A 21873-nucleotide genomic window follows, 5' to 3' on the forward strand; every position below is an offset into this window, starting at 1 on the left:
TCAATGCAGTGAAGTAACGATATTTAAGCAGAATGAGAACACTGAACCAAACAGGTAGCTTCTAGGATGCTTTTCAACAGAAAATGGCAGGCCTTTGACCAATTTAAAAAATTCAGCTTCTGATAAGAATTTTGAAGAACTTTAGCTTCATTTACAATGGTCTTATCTTACATCTAGGGAAACTAATAAAATTTACGTCTATAAAAAACAACACCTATTCTCAACCTTATCATCTCTTCTCTTAGTATATTGTATGGATTATATGGATAAGTCCCTCTCCAGAAACTTCATTTCATGCATTTTTGTAGTGAATGTGTCAACCTCCAGACACTCTTGTAGTAAAGAGCACTAAATCAACATGAAGCATCAGCAGAATACTCTTCACAAATACAAACAAAATTACACTCCATCTAATGTGTCCACTCCAGAAGACCCTCAGAAAAATACAGATTAATGGGTTTGTCTTACAGCTCTGAATGTCAACTAACTTAGGTCTTGTAGGACCAAGGGAAAAAGAATCAATCTCAAGTTCCCTTGCCCTCAGCTCAGATGTTTAAAGCTGAAACTTCTGCTCTTCTACTGTTTTTTTACAGAAGAAAAAAAAAAAAATCACACAGCAGGTCTTCCTCAGAAATCAAAATAAAACTAAAAGGTGTTTCACGGATCAAAAGCAGTACTTTAAACTGTATTTAGAACAGCACTCTAGGAAGGCAGTGAACAGATGACTTGCTGAAGTGTGAGCTTGTCTGTATAACCTCAGTTCAAGGAGGCCTCCAAAATTACATCAGATAGCACACACTGAGACAGGAATAGCAAACAATGTTAAGATCCAAGTTCAAGAACAGAAATAACAGCTCTCTCCTGTTCACTAGTAGGTTCCTCTTCCTGTCCCTCACTTCTTTACTACTCCTTGAACAATGAGATCCGCAAGGATATAGCAAGCTCCTGGATTTGAGCAAAAAATCCCAGTCAAGACAAAGGGAAAAGGTATGTCCTACATGGAAGAGTCAGTGGCTTTCTCATGGAATCATAGCAAAATTCAGGTTGGAAGACATGTCTGGAGATAGATACAGTCTAGCCAAACCTGCTCAAAGTTTCTAAGTTACACTAGGCTGCTTAGCAGCCCCTCGTTTCATTAGATCTGAATTTTTCCAAGGGTTCTTCTGAATATTATTCTTTTTTTTTAGTATGCAAAAACAAAGGAGAAAGCACTTCAATACTTCTTTTGGTTTACTACCAACATTACCTTCTCTTTGAGCTTCAAATAATTCACACCTAACCAGGGATGAATTTTATTGCTAAGAAACACGGTTGAAAACACTGGTCTAGGTTCAGGAAAACAGAAAAGAAAACTGATCTAGTGCAAATTAGCATGCATAACCCAGCCTGAAGTCACACTGGCATCAAGGACAGAAGGCAACTCTTCAATTTGAAAGAAGAACTCAATAAAACTAGGGCTCCCATCATAAAGCTGAGTAACATCTCTATAATCTGAGAAAGAAACTAGCTGTTGCCAACACAGAAATAACTTGACATGTTTCTCCCCCCAAAATAGTTACAACTGAGGTTATAAGAACTACATGAGCCAAAGCTCTATTTATTAAAAGAAAGAGGAGAAAATGACACAACTGCGGTCCGCAAGATGATGCCATCCTTAACCTCTTCTTATAGATCACAAAATATTTTATTAAAATTTATAATTGCCTCAGCGATTAAACAAAGAAATGTCTAAGCACGTCTAACAAGTGTTCAGCTCTTCAGCAGGTATTTTACTACCATAGTAACTTTCTGATGCCATTTGCAAAAGCATTTGAAGTTTTGACTTCCCTATTCGTTAGAGGTTTCTTACCCTTTGCCTTCCCATTCAGACAAATTTGTAAGGTCATGGTGACACATATTCCTTATATAAACATATAACCACATGGACAGCATTTAAAGAGATGTTCAGATACAATTATCACTTTGATCACCAAAGCGTCCTAAACCGTTCAGAAAGTAGTTTCTGTTGATTGTTTGATACATCCATCAACCACTGCCTTGCAGTTTGGTCAGCAGCAATGACTTATTACAGCAATGACTAAATCAAGACATAGATCCAATTCTCTGAAGCGACTGAATTTTTAGAATTTAGTTAATCTCACAATAGCTATACTACACCACCTGCCAGCTTCATCTAAATCACTTACTCTAAACTTTTTTTCAATGATTTCTTTAAAGCTTTTTTAGTGTTTATAATACAATAAAACTTAAAGTACTGTACCTGCCAAAATGATTTACACATAAGGAACTGAGACTGTAAATGTTTTTTTGCAGACTGATGTTGCACTGTTTTTGATTCAGCCATGAATTTTAAATATTTATTTTTGTTAAGTGTAGTGCAATGAAAATACCAACTTTATATATTAAGGGGACTCATAACAAAACCCAGCATTTTTAATCTTTTGTCAGACTTAACAGGAAAGCATTCTATTTGTTTATATTTTCCCAGTGACGTTAAACAACAATAACCAAAACCTGAAACTTGCTTTAAGTTAGCAAGAGCAAAAGTACCTACAGCAAGCAGCTGCTGAACAAATTGTGTAATACCTTACAACAAAATGAGCAGTCCCGCATAGCAGTAATATGTCGTTAATAAAGGTTTATTGGTAATTTTAAAATAACCTACATTGTGATTCAGAAGAACACTGCTCAAACACAAAATTGGAACCAAATTCAATTCATTTTGTCATAAACTTCTTAGTGAATTTGAGCTGTGTAACGCAATACAATCACAAAAACACTGTCTTATTGCAACAAATTTACAAGCACATTTACCTTTTTCTCCAACTTAAGACAATAAAAATGATTTCAGGTTTAGTCCACCCTATATAGACTATAATAAATAAAAACATACAATTTGAGCCACTGTAAATTTGTACAAGTTTCTGTCAGTTCTTTCTCTTTTTACTAAATCAACCCCTCCTCCTGTGTTTTAGCTTCTGTTTATTGTCTCAGTTAGACAAACTGGATTTTAAAGTTTCTGACAAGCAAAAAGTAAAAGTGATCTCTTTTTGACTGAAATACATGCTTAGAGTGATCATCTTAAAATATAACCAGGACTTTTTCCAGTGCTGGATGTTCAACTTAGTAACAGGGAATTAGGGTGAATCTTCTGCTATCACACCTCTTCCCATCACTCACGGAGATGTTAGGAGAAGCAATACACACAAAGAAACTAAACTGAATCCAACCTCATTTCAAACGATGGTCAAATACAAATGCACTTCCATGTCCAAAACTGTGAAATTGCCTAATGGATGGAAGCAGAAGAAGGAAGGTACAAAAGCATTTACAACTGTTTCCGTTTAGGCAGAATCACCTCAGGTACTCTATGAACTTGATTCTGAAGACTGTGTTCAACTTTAATGCGACTTCAAAGGCTGGTCAATGCTTAAACTTTTCTGTTTGGCGAGCCACGAAATACTGAATGTGAAAGGTAACAGATCCCAATCTAACAAATCATGATGCCACGTAGTCTTAATAAAAGAGATTCATTTCTATCACAGCTTTTCTAATTCTTCTGCTCCCCCTTCTCTTCTCTGTAGAAGTATTTTAAATCTACTTGAATAGAACAGAAAGAGTAAAAAGGACATCATCCATTTTAAAAGTTTATTCTGTGCAACTTTGGTGAAGACTGCAAAGGTTTAACTAATGTGCATAGTTTGCTTTTAGTTTTTTGGTGGAATTATTGCATTTGAGTTACACCATATTTTAATTACCTGCTGCTGACTAGTTTTAATATCCTTAACGCTGAAGAAATGTAAGAAAACAAGAATGAGGTACAAGCAATGAGCGGACATCATGTAAATACAATTTCCTTTCTTTTCAGGGGCAGGAGAAGAAAGCAAGAATTTTTAAACTCTTTCATTAAAACACTCAAAAACAAACAACACCCAAACTCTTTTGAGAGACATTTGTATTGAGTCACCAAGAACATCTCTTCCTTGAGCACACAGGGTTCAGATTGTTCGGTGATGCTCATATGTCTCAGTACTGACACAGAAGTACAGATGGAAGATATTACTGGTTCGTTTCTCATCATAAGACCATGGATGCTTAACACATCATAACCTCATTCCCCAGTTAAGAAAACAACAGTTTGACTCCACACTAGTAACACATTTCTTTGACAAAGACTATTCATGTCTTTGCTTTCTGACTCACGTGCACTTGCTTGAAGTGGTCATCTTTTTTCCCTGATATGCCAAACATCTTTTGTAGGTTATTTATTTTTCCTCTCCTTTGTTAGTTGAAACACACTGAGTTATAAACTCATCTCAAACATACTTTGTATTATGCTTAAGAGTACCTTCACAGCAGTTCTTTAAAATGTTTTTCTTTGAATATGTAGATAAAGCTAAACTCTTAAAGATATAAACTGATAACTGTGCACACTGTCACACACACAAAAAAAAGAAAAACTGATATGCCATGATTCTGCAGCCTTTTTAGAGGTATTTTAAAGACAACTTCTGTTAAGAAAGCATGGTTTACAGTGTTCTCCTAGACGTATTGTCTTTTCAAGGGGCATATATATGAAGAATGTGAGAATTCGGTAAGAGCATGCAAATACCAAGAATGTTATATATAGTTCTGTTCTGAAGTCATCAGTACTCTAGATTATACACAAAATAAATACACTTATTTTCCAGTACCTAAAGACTCCTCTGTAACTTTCACTCCTCAGATTTAACTAATAGTTGTTCAACTGCACGTCATTTTTCCTCCTCAAGTTTACAATAGAAACACAGAAGATAAAGCAGCAATACCTGATAATTCAACTTCTATTTGGCCAGAGGAAAAGGCCATTCTCAGTTGGCTTATAAAATTATCAAAAACTAACTAGAACACAAAATGTTTGGTTTACTTTTTCTCCAGTTTTCTTTAAAAAGTCATGAAATTACACATCTCCTGAACATTAATTTTAAAAAGAATGATAATTCTTTTTATAATAATAATTCCTTTTTTTAATATAATAATAATTCCTTTTTAATGATAATACTTCTGCATATATACAAGCACTTAACTAACCTCCTGTAGCAGAATTCAGATAACAGAAAACTAACTTGTAAGCCCTTAGTAGATGTCCATTCATTCTGGTAAAGTCTCACATGCAGACAAGGCAGAAAGATAGACAGAAGATGAATTTTATGCATTTCATTCCCAATTTTCATCCCCAGAATTATTACTTTGCTGTTATAAATTAAGATCTGGAACACAAGGTGCACTGCAACATACATCTTCTAAGGGTCAATTAAATGAGTGACAAAATAAAGCCGTTACTCCCTTTAATGGTAGCTTTAGTTTCATGACTTACACCTTGTATACATTTACAAATTACTTGCAGCAACTATAATTTGGACAAGCTGCTGCAGCAAGCTTCAGGTTCCAAATTACTTGAGTCCAGCACTATATATGCACGTTGCACTTCCTATTACATCATGATTTAATGGTGAAGTTCCTCTGCACTTTTTCTACTAAGATTTAGGGAATGCTATGACACACGCTTCCCCTGTTTGACAAGTGTAATACTTCTGTCGTAAACATGTTAAGTGTCTGATTAACATCTCCTTCCCATTTGTGAATCCAGCCTGCCCCATGACACATGCTTCTTATTGACGCTACCCTCCCTTGCAGGAAGAAGAAAACAACCAACCCTACCACATACCCAAGCAAAACCAGCTATTAAAGTGACCTGTATGCCTGCCAGGACACATGGTTTCATAATTGTTTGTCAAGAGACAGGAAGAAATGTATTTATATAATTATAGAAGTAATTACAAATCCTGCACAATTGACTAAACAAGAGTTTAAACTATTACTTCCACTAGCAGAAATAAAACCCATTTCCTTCTCAAAGTCAGGAAACCTCCTTTCTTAGGAGGAATATCAAAAGAGATGACCATCTAATGAGATCTGCTACAGACTAAAGGTAGGCAGGTGCCTTTGTTTATTTATTTATTTAGGTATTTTAAGTTTTTCCCTACTCTGCATTTTAATGGAACCTGTATTTCTGTCATCCCCCAAATAATTTCCATTTTTGTTCTGGTGGGCAACTACGCATGTTATGTGCCAGGAGCTAATGCTGGAAACAAGACTGTGTGGCTTTCCAGGTATCCTGATCATAGATCCAGCAGATCATAGCTTTCCATACATACACGTGTTAGTTTAACAAGCTAGCACAGAGCAGTAACTATGATGGTGTAAGTAGATGGCTAAACGAAATACTCTGTGCCTAAAGCACTGTCAAGTTTTACATGGATTTTTTTTCTATTTAGTATGTATTTCCTGCTACTTTGGTAGACAGCATAAAGCTCATGCAATTACTAATTAAATTCTTACAAAAATAATAAAACCATGTCCTTAAGGATGCAACGTAAACACTGCAAACTACATCACCAGTGACACCTTATTTCTAGACCAGCTCAGAGGAAGAAAATCATTCCCTAAACAGCCATGTCAAATCAAAGCAGTATTCAACACAAAACATTCCCCTGGCAGGTAAACGAAACAGGCTAAGTTTCTTAGCACAGCTCAAGTTTCTTAGGCGTATTTAACTCCAGAGTGATGGGGTTTAAATCCAGTGGCCCACCTCCGCTTACATTTTCACTACTGAAATCCAAAGTCTGCAATAATTTCAGTGTTCATTTGTCCTCTGAGAACATATTTAGCTCTCTGCTGATCAGGTTAGTTAGGTCCGCTTGCAACAAAATAATCCTTGTGGAGTATGTCATAACTTACATGAGGGAAAACAACAGTAATTTAAAAAGAGCTTCCTCTGAAAAGTTAGTAAAGCACTTGCTGCTTAACAGCCTAAATTCTGCCACCCTTGCAAGCAAGAATCCTATACAGCAATACCTTCGATACCATATTAACGTTTGACTTCTAAGCAAGCAGCAGAAGTTCAAGTATGTTTTGTAATGCAAGAAGCAATTATTCAAGGCACTGTTCCAACAGAAATGTTTTCACAGACTGTAAGAAGCTTTGACTCAGATTCTGTTGGATCAAGAAGACTAAGTCTTACGCTATCTATGGGAGAACATTTATTTTCTAAGTGTACCTGAAACGCAGCAATATTCAGCAGGATATTAGAAGCAATGACACATGCAGGACTTCAAATAAAAAGAATGTTTAATTATGACACAACTTCAGAAAACCCTTTACAGTTTCTTATTTACTGTCAGAACTACCATGATTTGATTGTATCTACAGATTACATTCCATGCTCTTTTAGAGCTATATTCTGTTTTTTATATTAACTTTCACTGGACTTTCATGAAACTTCCCCTGCAAGTGGGGTAAGTTTTTTCTTTCCATTCAAATCTGAAATCTTACTGCACAATTACAGCAAAATAGTGTTTGTTGCCTCGATTTAGACACAAGAGTTTTGTTCTAAAAAAGTTTTTTGAAAAATTAATATATATATATATTTAACCATTCACTTCCACCAGATAAAATAAATGGTATTATCATCACTCAAAATGTATTTTCCACGTATTTGACTATTGCTCACAATACAACACCTCAAAGACAATTTTAAGGACAGTTTAAACTCTTCTTACAGCGGAGCTTTTTGCTTTTTTTTTTTTTTTTTAAATATGCAAAGCTATAGGAGTTTTTATGCTTCCTGGCAAGTCACTCCACTAATTCAGAGACTGTAATTGAAAAAGACTGTCTTTTAAACCTATTTTCCTTATTTTACCATTGGATAATGAGAATGGGAGTCTCCCCACAGATCTTAAGGGATAATCAAATTCCCATTTCCACCCTAAATTTCTTGCTTCATATTACTTGCCTTTATATATGCAGGGAGCATGAATTTTCACAAGAGGAAGAAAGATACGGTCACCACTACTTCACCATGCTGAAGACAAACAACTGCTATAAATTCCCTCTCAGTGATCTCACTGCAGGAGGAGGTAATTGGGACAGCAGACTATCAATCTCCCTTATCAATTTTTAAGTGATAAAAATTTTTCATTCAAACAACACCATTTATTCCATCCACCCCAAAACACTAGGACTACAGCAAGCTGTATCTGGAACCTGCCCACCAACCACGGGTACTACGCAGAGCACAGGACTGTAGCACTGAATCCACGTGTATTTTCAGTCTGTCACTTCTAACCCAAAATACGCATGATGAGGTTATAAGCATTCACCTACTTTGTCTGCAGAGATGAAGCAACTAGCTCACTGCTGGAAGATGACCGACTAATTAAGACAGGCAATTGTAAAAGGTTTTGGGATGCTCTGAAAGAAAGGGGGCTCCATGTAAGTGTAAGCTGACCGTCAGTACCACTCCCTGCACCTGCGATGGAAGGGCATGATTTCTGCAGTGATCTCAGGTGAACCACCTGGTAAGCACACTTCAGCACCAGCATCCCCCAAATCCTTTTATCACCTGTGCCACACAATCAATGTTAATCAAAACCATCTTGTCCTTTTAGCTTATTGAAAGCGTAACTTGACAGACTAAGACAAGGGGTTTGGAGTTGTGTTTTGTTCTAACTTCTCACAAGAAATCACTGGAATAATGCCAAAGGCATCAGTTCTAATACAACCTCAGACTGAACCAGTAAACTGAGATCTAACTAATTCCTGTTTTGAGCCAGTGCCGTCCTACTTGAAAAACCCTGCTGCCTGCTTAGTGATCGCAGACCCCTTTAAAATCCAGGTATAAACACCCACCTGGCTCTGCAGGGCTTCTAGATCTGAAAGGAATTCTTTTTTTTCCTTTTCATCTCTACCTTTTTCAGGCAGGGCATTACTTTCTACTAAGCTTTCTATAAATTCAACTTAACAGTGCTACGTTAGCAAATGCCAGTTGTTATTATACTTCATAGCTTAGGATATCTACTTTTTTTTTTTTTTACTATATGAATGTGTTTAACTTGAGCTTAGAGCCTGTCTTTAAATGTTAAATTACTAAACAAATGGGTGTTTTAATGGAAAGACTGACATAATTCTTAACTATGGGAGTGTGAATGGCTCCAGTATACAATTACACAAGTCCACGTAGAATACAAATGCAATACAGGACCACAGGTTCAGATCTTTGATCTCCTTTTTTGCAGAGGCTGTGATGTATAAAGCCAATTCCACTGAGCAGACAGTACTACACTGAATATAAATTATCCTTTAACTATAGCAAGGCTCACACTTGAAGAAACGCTGCAAGGATGAACAATGCAGCCATGAAGCAGTAAAGGGTTCTTCTGTAAAAATATACAGACCCCGATCTGCATGGATAACCACGTTCTCAAAAGACATTTTCTTCCTCAGCTGTAACTTGGTAAAAATTAGAGTCACATCTGGAACATTCGTACAGAAGTAAAATTAATCAATGAATTAATGAATTATTCTCATTAAGAAATGAGCTAGGAATGCTTGCTTTATTTTCCAGATTAAGCATCATTCCCCTCAGCAGCCTAACAGTTGGTCTTGCAACGTAGATGCCAACAGTCTCACCTGAACATGGCTTGATATTTAAGCACATCTTCTCCACGTATCTCTTTGGAAGAAGAACCTTCTGCCTACTGAGCTAACACGAAGCTCCCTGGAGTATAGCCATGAATATTCTAAACCCATCTCTTACACACCATTCACAAGTCTCCTTTTGCCAAAACAAAACGCTTAAGAGGAATTCAATACACTTAAGCTGCTTTTCTTCATTTTATTTCATTATTTTAAATAAATAAATTCTATCTGAACTTTTTTTTTACGCTAAATATACAGCACGAGAGACACTCAACAGTAGAGCTACTAGCTCTGATTTTGCAGACAACTCAAGTAGGAAAACAAATTACTTGTGAAAACCTCAGATATTTTGCTCTGATCTACATAATTTTATCATTAACCTGCTCTTTTGCAGTTACACAGAGATACTAATGAGTATCCTTACAGTATCCTTATCTCTTTTGTTTATTTAAGGTATGATTTAGGTGGTTCTAAGAAATGGTTCTTTCCCAGTCCATGATGTTTAGTTGTGCAACAACTTTGTGTGCGTGAAAACGGCAGTAAATAAATAACTTTTCTCCTATCTTACCTCCTTTGACCTATGCAACCTGACAGATCAACGCTACTTCCACCGCTGACAAGAGAAAAGTCAAGATTTATCTTTGGCTTAATCTTCCTGTTCTCTTTGGGTTTCCTTGGTTTCCTTTCAATAGGGCTTGAAGAAGGTGCTCTTTGTAGCTCAGTTTTCTATGCCAGAATAAAACTCAGCAAAAAAAGAAGGCAAGGGTAAGCTGATATTATCTACTGTCCTCAGCTCTGCTTTGGTTCAGTAAACTTGAACATCTTCTCCCCTCCTTTGCCAATTGAGATAAGCAGCAACAATTACTCAAAATGCATTATCAACTCAAGCTCAGAAAGACAAGATCAGACGAGTCGAGTCCCTCTCTCTCAAGCTTACAGTTTCTTTTAATATCCGAAGGGGCAAATAAGTCCCCGTTTGCCTCCTGTCAGATAACTCGGAGCTACTTCTTAAAGGCAACTATGTCAAGGTTGCAAAAGGAAAATGAGATAAATCCTCTGCTTTCCAGATCTCCTACAAGGTTTCTGCTCATAACCAGCAGGCTGTAGGCTTTGTGCCATTATGTCAGAAGTCATAAATGAAGCATCCTTCCCAAATGCTAAGTAATATTTTATCCTTGCCTTTCTGTGTTCTCCTCTTCCCTTGCCTTTCAGTGGTCTCCATAGCTGAAACCAAGTATTCATTGGACATCACTGCAGTGCCTCTCTAACCAATTCTAACTGCATCCGGAGCTCGAGTAAATTAAAATATTTCAGCTTGATCTGTGTTTTATCCCATTCCAGTACTCCACATATACAGCAACTTTAAGCTTACAGATATCTCTCCATGGTTTAAGGAAATCCTTCAATCAGAGAACTTCATTTACAATCCAGCATAGTTTCTGCTCTCCCGTCTCCCCACAGCAGCTAGGCATTTTGATGCAATCCTCATTTAATGCAATCTCCATTACAGGATTATGATCACATCAATAAAATGCTCCATATGTTTTTTTTTTTTTTTCTCCTTTTCCCCATCGCTCTCCCTCTCTCATTAACACCAGGCGCTCTATCTGGGGGAAAAATAAAAAATAAAATAAAATTTAAAAAAAAAAAAAGGCAACCGAAAAAACAAAAACCCGACACCCCAGCAAATCAAACAGGCCGCCGGGATGCTCTGGGGAGGCGGCGGGGGGTACACATCCAACAAAACGTAACAGCCGGTGCCAGCCGCCCTCAGAGGCGGCCCGCGGGGCTCCCCGTTCCCGAGCCGTGCAAGTTGGCTCCCCGTCGTCGCTGCGAGCAGAGACCATCAGCGGTACGGGAGCGGAGCAGCCACAAACACACGTTTGCAATCGCCTGTGCGCTCCATGTGCTTTCCAGGGGAGCAGACTTGCATTTCACTTGGTCGGCTCCGTGCCATTCACGCCGCTCCGGAGGCACCGCCGATGCCCTGCTGAAGGAGGGGGGGAGGGGGGGGGGGAAGGGGGGGGCGCCGGACAGGAGGTACAACACAAAAGGGTGCGAAAACCCCTCTGCCGCCCCTGCTTACCTTCAGTGCCGTGCGCGCCGAGGCCGTCCCTCCAGCCGGGCTGCTGCGGAGGCTGCCCCGCCGCACGGGCTGCTCGCTCCCCAGCGCGGCGGCTCCTGCCCGGCAGCGGCCGCAGGCGGCTCCCGCATAGGGAGCGAAGCCGAAAGAGGAAGGGGAAGGAGGAGGGGGAGGAAAGAAAAAAAAAAAAAGAAAAAAAGGAAAAAAAAAAGGGGGGGGGGTTCCTAACTTTTAGGTAAGCCTGAGTTTGTTTTATTTCTGTTGGGTTTCGTTGCCCATTGGCTTGCGCAGCCGGCGGGAGGCAGGGACGGCGCTGGCGGCCCCGCACGGGTCCGCAGGGGTCCCGCCGCCCGCCCGAGTTGCGCGGGGAGGCTCGGCCCGGCCGCGCAGACCGGCGGAGCCCCGAGGGCAGCGGGCAGCCGCCTCCCGCCCGCGGGGAAGCCGCCGGTGCCGGTGCCGCCGCCGGGCTCCCCCCTCCCTGCCGGGGCTGGCTGCGGGCGCGGCGGCCCTGGGGGGCGCGGGCAGCGCTGCCGGCGGCGCCCCGAGCCCGCCCTGTCCCGGCGGCGGCGACTCCGGCTCCTCCGGCTCCGGCTCCGCCTGGGCTCTGCCGCGGCCGCCCGCGCCCCGCGCCGCCGCTGCCGGCCGGCCCGCCCCGCCGCTGACATCACCGCCACGGGGCGGGGCGGCGCCGGGCCCGGCCGGGCGCCCCCTCCCGCAGGATTCCCCCGGAGCCGCCGCTCCGCCGCCTCGCCAGGGGGCGGCCCCTGCGGGGCCGGAGCCGGGGCGCCCCCCACCCCCCGCGGCCAGGCCGGGGGCCTCCGGCGGCCCCCGAGGCTCCGCGGGGCTCCGCAGCCGCCGCCGCGCCTCGGGGCTGGGGCCGGGCCCTCGGCCGGGGGCTGCGCGGGGCAGAGCGGCCGGGGAGGCGCGGCCGTGCGGTACCCGCTCCGGGGAGAGCTCGGCGTCCGCGCCGGGGTTAGCGACTGGGGGACCTGGAGTTACTGGCAGCGCTTTGCCAGATGCCTGCAGTAGGCGCTTCTTAGTGAAGGCAGTAATTACTGGTAAATAGCGTTTTCGCTGTGCTCCGCTCTGGGGTGAGGAGGCAGTTCTAGGCGCTGTTCTGCTGAACGAGAAAACTTGCACTTAACCCTAAGAGCCTAATCTTCTGCGTGTGGCCTTTAAAAGTAGTTTGGAAATGGATGTGAAAGCCTTGATTTACCTTCTCCGCTATAGCAGGATGTAGGTAATGTCTCACTTTTATCGCTAAATATAGTTTAAACACCACAATCTCTCTGAAAAAGGTATGCAGGGAGAGGATGAGAGAGTTCTAAAAACACCTTGTAAAAATCCCCAGTCATTCAGTGAACTGCCTCCATTTTTACCTGTTAACTCATATATTCAATGAGAGGCTTTGAACATGGACCAGAATGAACAATTGCATGGCCATTAACCACGCTAAAATACCACAGACCAGATGTAATTCCTTTTCTTCTAGGTTACGTTTCCACGTTGTATTTCAGTTGCCCGAGTTTGACCAATCGCCCATTGTATTTTACTATGTTGGGTACTAAATTCTAGGAATTTAGTGAAATAAGTTGTCACTTCGTTTTTCCTGGTCCCATATATATCCGTGCAGCAGAGGTGCCTCATTATGCACGAACAGAACATTACCCACAAAGAGGGTTCGTGTCCCAGCCGCAGTGCAGCACAAAGCTGAGGAGGATAAGGCCACAACTCTAATACACTTATTTATCAACATATTTTTTTTTAATAAAATGTGAAATAAGGCATACATAAGCAACAAAGGGACAAAATACAACAGCAGCATGCAGTTTGGTTTGCGTCGTGTTGATGGCACACGGATTAAGCCTGGCTGTCAATCCTTCTCATACCTGTTTCGCTGAGCTGTCGTGACAAGGGATTTCTACAACAGCCAAGTCCATGAGAGGCATATTCCAACAGACGACAGTTTTGCACCTAAAAAGAGGCAAGTGATATTATTTGGACACTTGTCCTCCTTGCCTTCGATTAAATTAAAATAAAGATTATTACTTGGAAAAAAAAATAAAAAAAAAATCCTGAAAGATATTTGACTATTACTGGGAGCCGTACAGACCTACGTGCCAGTTTGTCCTGCGCGAGAGCGATGGAGCCCCCCAGCACCAGCCACTGCAGCACGGACAGCTATCAGCACCGCCTGCTCTTCAGAGTCGTGGCTAGGGATGAGCTGCGATGGATCCAGCGGTTCTGCTTGAACTATATTTGAAATGCACAGCCAAAAGTGAATATTGTCATTTCCCTTGAAAAAAAAAAAAAGTTCTAGAAGTTGATGGGTTATTTAACTGATCTGAGAGGCAAACTGGTGCCCTCCAAAAGGGCAAAATCCCTTCACAAATCAAACCAGGAATGTCATAAAAATGAAGGGTCAGAGTAGGATTAACTATGTTCATGTAGCAAATACATCACTTTACTAAGAAGAACAAAAATATTTTTTCATATCAGAAGGTATTGCTGCTACCCTTGATTCAGATCAAGGTCTAAATCCTGAAATTGTTTGTTACTCTAAGCACATGAAGAGGCCCCACAGGAACTATTCACATGTGAAAAGAGCTAGGACCAGAGCCAAAGTTTTGCATACTGTGAAGGTCAAGCTTGCTTCCTTTCTAAGCCTTCCACTTTAGAGAAAAACTCTCCGAAACATGGTTTCCATACAGTAACTTCAGCTGATTCTTGTCTCCCTCTTGCTGGGCTGGATGCTGCATGTGCTGCGGCTGAGTTTGAGCAATTTATGTAACACCAGGTCCCTGCTACTTTGGCGCCGGCTGCCTTGCAGGCGGCTGCCTCGCAGAAGAGGGGAGCTCTCCCTGCCTTTCCCCGACTGCTATTTCTATGGCTTCTCTTCCCCCAGACACTGCCTTTTTGTAAGCTGCTGAAAACAAAAGGAGAAAAGTCTCATAGATCTTATACAGCTACTGGCTTTAGTGTTGTTACGGAATAACCTCTTAAAAATGCACTGGCTATAGGACGAATTCTCAGCATTTTTGCAAAGGTCATACAGAATATATTGCTTGAGCAGCCTTACTTTGGTCACCCAGATAAGTCATGGAGAGGCCACTGCAGATGACAGTCTCCAAGAAAGATTGTAATTCACTTTTATGTCTCCATGCAAGAAAATAAGAGACACAAGCCTTCCCTTGGCTATTGGGAATGGGGTGGGTGTGGAGACTGGTGTAAGGAACGAAAAGGAGCTACTTTTACAGGAATGACAGATAAGGTTGGAGGTCTTTTTCTGCTGAAGGCCTTGTGTGGTTTTGCTTTGTTTCTCTTTTTCTTGTCAGACCAACAGAAGAACTCCAAAAACAAATTGTAACTATATTTTAGTACATCTTTTAATGGGATTTTGCCTCAATCCCAAGTTATTCTCCATATACTTATTTGAACAATAGTTTCCTTCTCTTCTTTTTCCCTCATCCCCATTTACTGAAAATGTAAAACAAATCTCACTTGGGATCCTGGAGCACTAGCACTGTTTTTACTCCTGCTTTTCGATAATGGATATTCCCTCACTTTTCCTTCTGTAGCAGCAATATCTATCTAGGTTGCACCATGCTTCCTAACTGCCAGCTGATACTGTATCTGGACTTCACACTGAATCCAGTGGTTCTTTTAGACTCCCCTCCTTTGCAGTGATCTGTAATTTTAAATGGCTGAACAACTTTTCTAAAATATTTGTAGGAATACTTTTTTTTTTGCCAAGAAAATGACAAATCACCTTTTTTTTCCACCCAGATTCATAAATGTCTGAAATGCAAGCTAGTTGAAAACCTAGTTTCAGAGCAGTTAGAGCATATCTGCTATAAAACATTCTGCTGCAATCGTGGTTTTACGCCACTGGAAATATTGCTAGCCGTGATCATATGCATACAGGATTAATTAGAAACAGCAGACATACAAACCTACAGCCGCAACGCTAGGTGGACAATTGTCATGTGACAAAATGGTACCTATTCCTTTCATTCCAAGAGAGGAGACATTACACCCCGATTGATAATATGCAGGAAGTTCAGACTGTATTATTCTGGGTAGGGTTACGATTTCCAAGTACATGCCTTTTTGAGCGAGAGCCAGGCACCAGAGGCGGCTGCTGTCTTGCAGGGCTGTTGCCAGAACGATTACAATACGGACCTTTAGAAGTCCAGTCCCCAACAGCAGGAGGTAGAACATACTAACTTTATTATCTCAGTTGTCAAGTGACAATGTTTTTTTAAATGTCGTGAATAATGTATAGAATACCTTGATTTTTATACTGAACATTTTGAGAGTTCACGCGCCCATACCAAAAGGGCATGCCTTTGGGGTGGGAGCGTGGGCCGAGAGCCTGGAAAGATTTGGAAGGAGCTGGGCACACGGGCAGCGGCTCCCCACGCCTGCTGGCCAGGAGCGACGGCGCTGCCAGCGCAGGTGCCGTTCGAAGCTGACTTAAGACAAGAATCAGACCAAGTCTTTAGCTCAGGAATTCCCGGATACCTTTTGTATAATAAATACTTGTTTTGTGTCCTTGATAACAAGAAATTATTATAGGAATACAATATTGCTGAAACTGATCGTTTAAATTAACTTTATAAACTTTACAAGTGTTAGTCTCTGCTGTTCTCTGCATCTTTAAGGGTGTTTGGGGATTTATGTCTTGCAAAATAGAAACAGACTAGGAAAACTGAAATATATTGTGTCTTTTGCTGTACTTTACAGCACAGCTTGTGTTTAAGAAGCAGTCTAGACATGTAAAATGCTAGAATAAACAATATTTTTTTCATTATTTTAAATTAGCTTGTACTGGAAAGCTATAAATTTCAGAATCACGCACACTAACAGGATTGCATATCTATTCATATATTCAAAACAAAAAATACTAAAAGGCTATTCTGTTACCTGCTGTTATAAATACAAGTTCCCTTAGGAGTTAATGCACTTACAAGTGATTTCCTATTAAAGAAATCAAAAACCAACCAAACCAAAAACAACAACAACAACAACAAAAAACTTACTTTCTTTCCGAATAACTTCACGGTATTTTACTTGGGATTATGAAAAGTCACATCGTGGGTGGTTCTTTTTTCCTTATTTTAGTGGCTTGTTTAACCATTTTAACATATAAACATCATTAAATACTATTTAATATTCATTATAGGGCTTCAAATACTGGTTGGTCTTAAATAAATATTTTTTCTTTACTCTCCTTTCAGCTGAATTGTGTATGCAATTAGAGAATAATCATCTGGAGTCCTGATTGAGATTTTGAATTTATGACCACGAGTACAGAAACTAGCTGTTTATTCTGGAGAGCAGCAGTGGAAGAAGCCGATGGACCTGTCTCCCTGTGGCTGCGCAGGGTACCGGTGAAGCAGGTCACACCTACCCGTAACTGCTCCTGTGGCTTCTGGACAGAGAGGCAGTTCTGTGACACCAAAACCACCCATCAAGGGACACAGTTTTACGATGCTACGGAGACAAACTTTGAACGTAAACTGAAAATTTCAGTGGCACTTTTTAGAAAGTATTCTTGATTCAGCTGTCACATCAATTATAAAACATTAATTACTTACCCTTAGCTAGTAACAAAGATGAAGAGAAGCCCCACCATCGTGACAGGAGAGTTTTGTAAGACTGTAAGGAAAGGATTGTCAAGAGTGTTTCAAACACCCTGGCCATTTTCATCCGACAAGCAATGGGATAAATGCAGCACGTTCCTTTGCTCCTTCTAGGGGTTCTAACGCCTTTCTGCCTCACCCGTAGCTGCAGAACAACAAGCGTTGGGTAAATCAGGCACTAATCCGGATCTGGGAAGACCCATTTTTCCTCCAAGGTACCCTCCTCAACCTGACATTTGTCAAGTTGTTTAATTTCTGTGCCTGTCAGATCCTTATTAAATTTGAAAAGTAATAATTCTCTAATAGATATATTTTAAATGTTGCACAAATTATGTTTGAATAAAAATATCATCAGCATAATGCTTGATACAGCTCAAACTTTTCACATTCAAAAATGCCATTGTTTTCATGTGTACCTTACATGCCTAGTTTGCTGGATTTATTTGTATTGTCTTGCTGAGGGAGCAAAGGTCTGTTAAAATAAAATGCTTTTAAATCTTTATCAGACCTGGATTTCTGAAAGTATTAAGTACATTGTATTTCACAAAAGGGAAAAGCGTTTCTTTTTAGCAAGAGGATTTTGTTAGTCCATATAATATTGAAGAGAGTTCCTTTCCAAAAATTAGATTTCTGAAATTTCCTTGAAGTACATACATTCAGGAGACTAAAGACCTCATCTAAATCAAATTGCATGCTGTACTAAGCCCAGTGTGCACTCAGATGTTCCAGTTTTTTAATGTTTTATTTATTTTTATTTTACTTTATTTTGCTGACTGAAATTAGCATGTGTGGAATACCAAGATTATGAGAATAAGCTGTCTTCTTCAGGATAGTAAATAAACAAAAGAGTGTTTTTTTGAAGTGGTGCACTAGGAACTGCTTCAGATGGGACTCACTGCTTCTATCTTAGAGTTAGGGCAAAACTGAGAAATAAGGCTCACAGCCCTTTTTAGAATCAGAAACTACAGCAGCCTTACTGTTTCAGAAGATAGATTCTGTTCAGGTGAGTATGTTCCCACTGGATAGGTACGGCATGTCCAGACCACACATAAGCAATGCTATTATTTGGCAATCCGTCACGAAAGAAGTCCGGTAACACCAGCAACAATAGAATTTGGCCTCCTTTCAAATTAATAGCCAAAGAATGAAACCTAAAGGAGACTCTTCCAGTAAGCAGAATCTTTGAGTAGTTAGAAAAAGTCTGCTAATGAGATAGTGATTTGATGAACCCTCACTGAAAAAAAATATTTCTGAAGTTCAGATTTCTGGAAGCATGAGAGAGGCATAAACACTGTATTACTTTGCTTTCTGATGCATGATTTGCAGGGAATGATGAGCCCTGGCTTTTCATGCTCTGTAACCTGAATCTCAGAAGTGTTTATCACTGTTTTTATAACAGGACTTGGGAAAGAAACAGTGGAATTTGTGTCCCTTGTCTCGGTATCTTTGAACCTAACTTTGAAGCATTTAATCCTTCGTGTGTTAGGGGACAGAGGAACTGTTTTTGCAAAATAGTTTCCAAGAATGGAACACAGACCTGGAGCAAACAAAAACATTTAGTCTTGAAATGTAGTAAGATAGGACTTTCTGAATAAAGAACTGATCCAGGGACACGATAATAGCAGAGAATGGGTATAAATGCTTCTCACTGGGTACTGCTACCAAGTGGTTAGTAATTCCCATTCCAAAGATTTCTGTATTATAGTAGTGAGGGAGGTTGTTCATTTTGAAAATGCTTGGGATTGTTTTGGAAGAAAGAGTTATCAGAAATGCATACCACTTGGATATGGAGTCCTTTCCTTCAGTTTGTAACAAAATGTTTCTTATTAAGTTTTTTATAGGATTATGTATCATACTAGGACTTGCCTTTCGAAGCAAGAGCATAAAGTGGTTTATTGACAAGAAAACTAAGGATTCAGTATAGCCTGATATGTCATTCTTGCCTGGTTTTTGCTTTGACCTCATAGGACATTATAGTCTATCATTATATTCTTGGCTATTAGGTGTGGACACTAAATATACCACCTGAAAAAGTATTTTTGTTAAACAAAATCTGAATTTGCATTTTGGTTGTTTGGTTTTTTGTTTTGTTTTGTTTTGTTTTGTTTTTATCAAAACTTCGCCTGTTTTTAGTATTTTACTGAAATACCCATAAAAATAAAACCACGAGATATATGCAGGCAGAAGACTCCTATGCAAAATCAAAATAATTATTGCATTATCACAAGTGATTTTTCGGTAGTAACTTCCTCCCATTTCTAAAATATTTCTATGACTAATGAACAAATGCAATCTCTCCCTTTATCTTCTTGAATACAGAGAGAAACAGGCTATCATTTCCTATTGACAGATGTACTGAGCTCTCTTTGGAGACCAAACTGGATGTAGGCCCTTATTTATAAAGAGCTGACTGGTAGTATTTCCAAACCTGACCACAAATGTGATATACAGTTATGACAAGGAGAAGTGTTAGCTTTCTCTGTGCCAAAGTTTATCTATATATAGAAAAAATATATAATATTTGAGGTTAATAAAACTCACACACTATTAAAATGCTTGTGAAAATTGAAGATGTGCTTGTAAAAGCTTTTTGAGATAGTGTAAAAATACCATCAACTGATGGTAATGGTTAGCGAGTATTTGAAGTGAAGACTCTAAAATTGTAATGAGAGATTGTTAATGAGAACGTAAATTCTAGGTACACCCAGTGACGTGGCTGTACATCGTCATATTATGACATTCTGTCTGACTGTGTTACAAACTGATGCAAAAAGCGATATACAAAATGATGCAGTAAGTGAATTAGACTGATTTTTGTGTTGAAGTTTCCCAATTATCCCACAAAGGATTCTCAGCATTTTTTGAAAATCGATTTAACAGTATCAAGCTAGGAACGCACTAGCACTATTCATTTTAAACACAGAAGCTTGTATTTCTATTGGCTTTTCAGAGTTTTCCATTAAATAGTAGGAAGACAGGCTCCTGGCATCTGAAACTATTTATTTGCTGCAAAATATCAATTTCCCCAAATAGTGTGTGTTCTAGAATATTTTATCTCACTGCTTATAAAAACAATTTAATTTATTGAGAATTCGATTGCCATTATGAAAAACTTTATTCTAGTCTTGAAAATGTATCTAGTGAAGAATTCGGGGTGACTTCATATGGCTGTTATCTGTAGATGGCTGCATTTCCCATAGCAGAATCACTAGAGGGAGTCATAGGCAATGATACTCCTTCAGGATCTCCAATAGGTTTGCAACTAAAAAATTAGAAAAGGTTTTTGGATAATATTTAGCAGAAAAAATACCAGATAATTTTAATCACTGTAATTTAATTTCACTGCCTAGTTACTGATTATTAATGAAGCTGTTTTACCCTCACAAGGCATCTATAGCAAATCATGATCTTGCTTAACAAACAGCCACAACAAACCAGCAAGACAAATGTACCACACAAGGTTTTAAATCAACATATTTCTCAGTTAATATTAAAAACACAGACACGGTGCTGAGAATATACTCACAGGAATTTTACAAAACAAAAATCAAACATCAATACAAATCAGTTAAAAGTACATTGATGGTCGTTTTTAGCAAGACTTCTGCACCTTTCTCTAATTAAGCTTTGCCTAGGCCTCCTTTGCTTTTTGTTTAAATTTCCATGTTACATTTCCAACCAGTAGAAGAAAATTAGTTGTATCTTAAGTTTTATATAGCATTGTTGTTGCCAAAAGAAGAAAATGCTCCTTGGAAAAAAATTGAATTTTTGCTGTCCTAGACAATTCCCATGTTGAAGCCAAGTTGTAGGTTTACAGAATTTCTCTAAACCGAAAAACAAGGAAAAAAATGGTCTTAATCCTGGTAATTTTGAATGCAATGAAATAATATTCTGATTTACACGGTAAAAGTTGTAGATGATGCATTTGATTTATAGTAAGACGATCAACAACAAACTACTGTTTGTTTTTCTTAACACATGATTATTCTTTTTCATAACTGGTAGCTACCAACATAGCCTGAAGGTCTTAAATTAGCATTCATCCAGTGAAATTAGCATGTACTTCTTTCCGGAGTCTAATAATAAATGCAATTTAAAGAAACAAACAACTTTGTACTTATAGTACTTAATACTGAAGCACAGCTTGCTTTCAAAAGATAGCTACTTATGCCCATTATTTGAAAAGAACATGAGACAAAAAATATACAAGTGACATTTTCTTAAGTGTCTTAGGTATACAGTTTAAAAATATGTGTAATTAGCTGCACCACTATGGCATTTATGGCTGTGATTTTTTTTTACAGACATAATCAGGGTAATAAAAGCCCTAGCAGTCTGGTGCAAAAAGGATTTCTCTCAACTCCTGAACTTGAACTATTTATAAACTGATATCAATCAAAGATTTTTAGGTTTTGTCACTTCAGCTGTATCAGTATACTTTGCAAAACCTGAGCACCTAGTTTCACTCTAAGCATTTAATCACTCTAATTTCATCAACGTTCTCTGAAAATTAACTAGGAAACAAAAATGGGTCTACAGAGCTCCAGGACAAATCATCAGTGATGTTCAAAATTGTTGGACAGTTCGACATCAAGTGACCGATCGGCAAAGCCTGTGCTAAAACAT

At 39.5% G+C, this 21873-nt stretch overlaps 1 protein-coding gene across 1 annotated transcript in view; it reads right to left on the reverse strand.

The window, feature by feature from the left end:
* PCDH11X (protocadherin 11 X-linked) overlaps window positions 1-12165 on the reverse strand; it is a 490740-nt gene extending 478575 nt beyond the window's left edge. Inside the window, exon 1 of the mRNA XM_083797771.1 lies at window positions 11606-12165. The gene's annotated coding sequence lies outside the window, so the exon portion shown is untranslated. The remainder of the gene's footprint in view (window positions 1-11605) is intronic.
* Window positions 12166-21873: the final 9708 nt, after the last annotated feature.

Source organism: Anser anser (genome assembly GCF_964211835.1).
Source record: "Anser anser genome assembly, chromosome: 13".
Taxonomy (NCBI): domain Eukaryota; kingdom Metazoa; phylum Chordata; class Aves; order Anseriformes; family Anatidae; genus Anser; species Anser anser.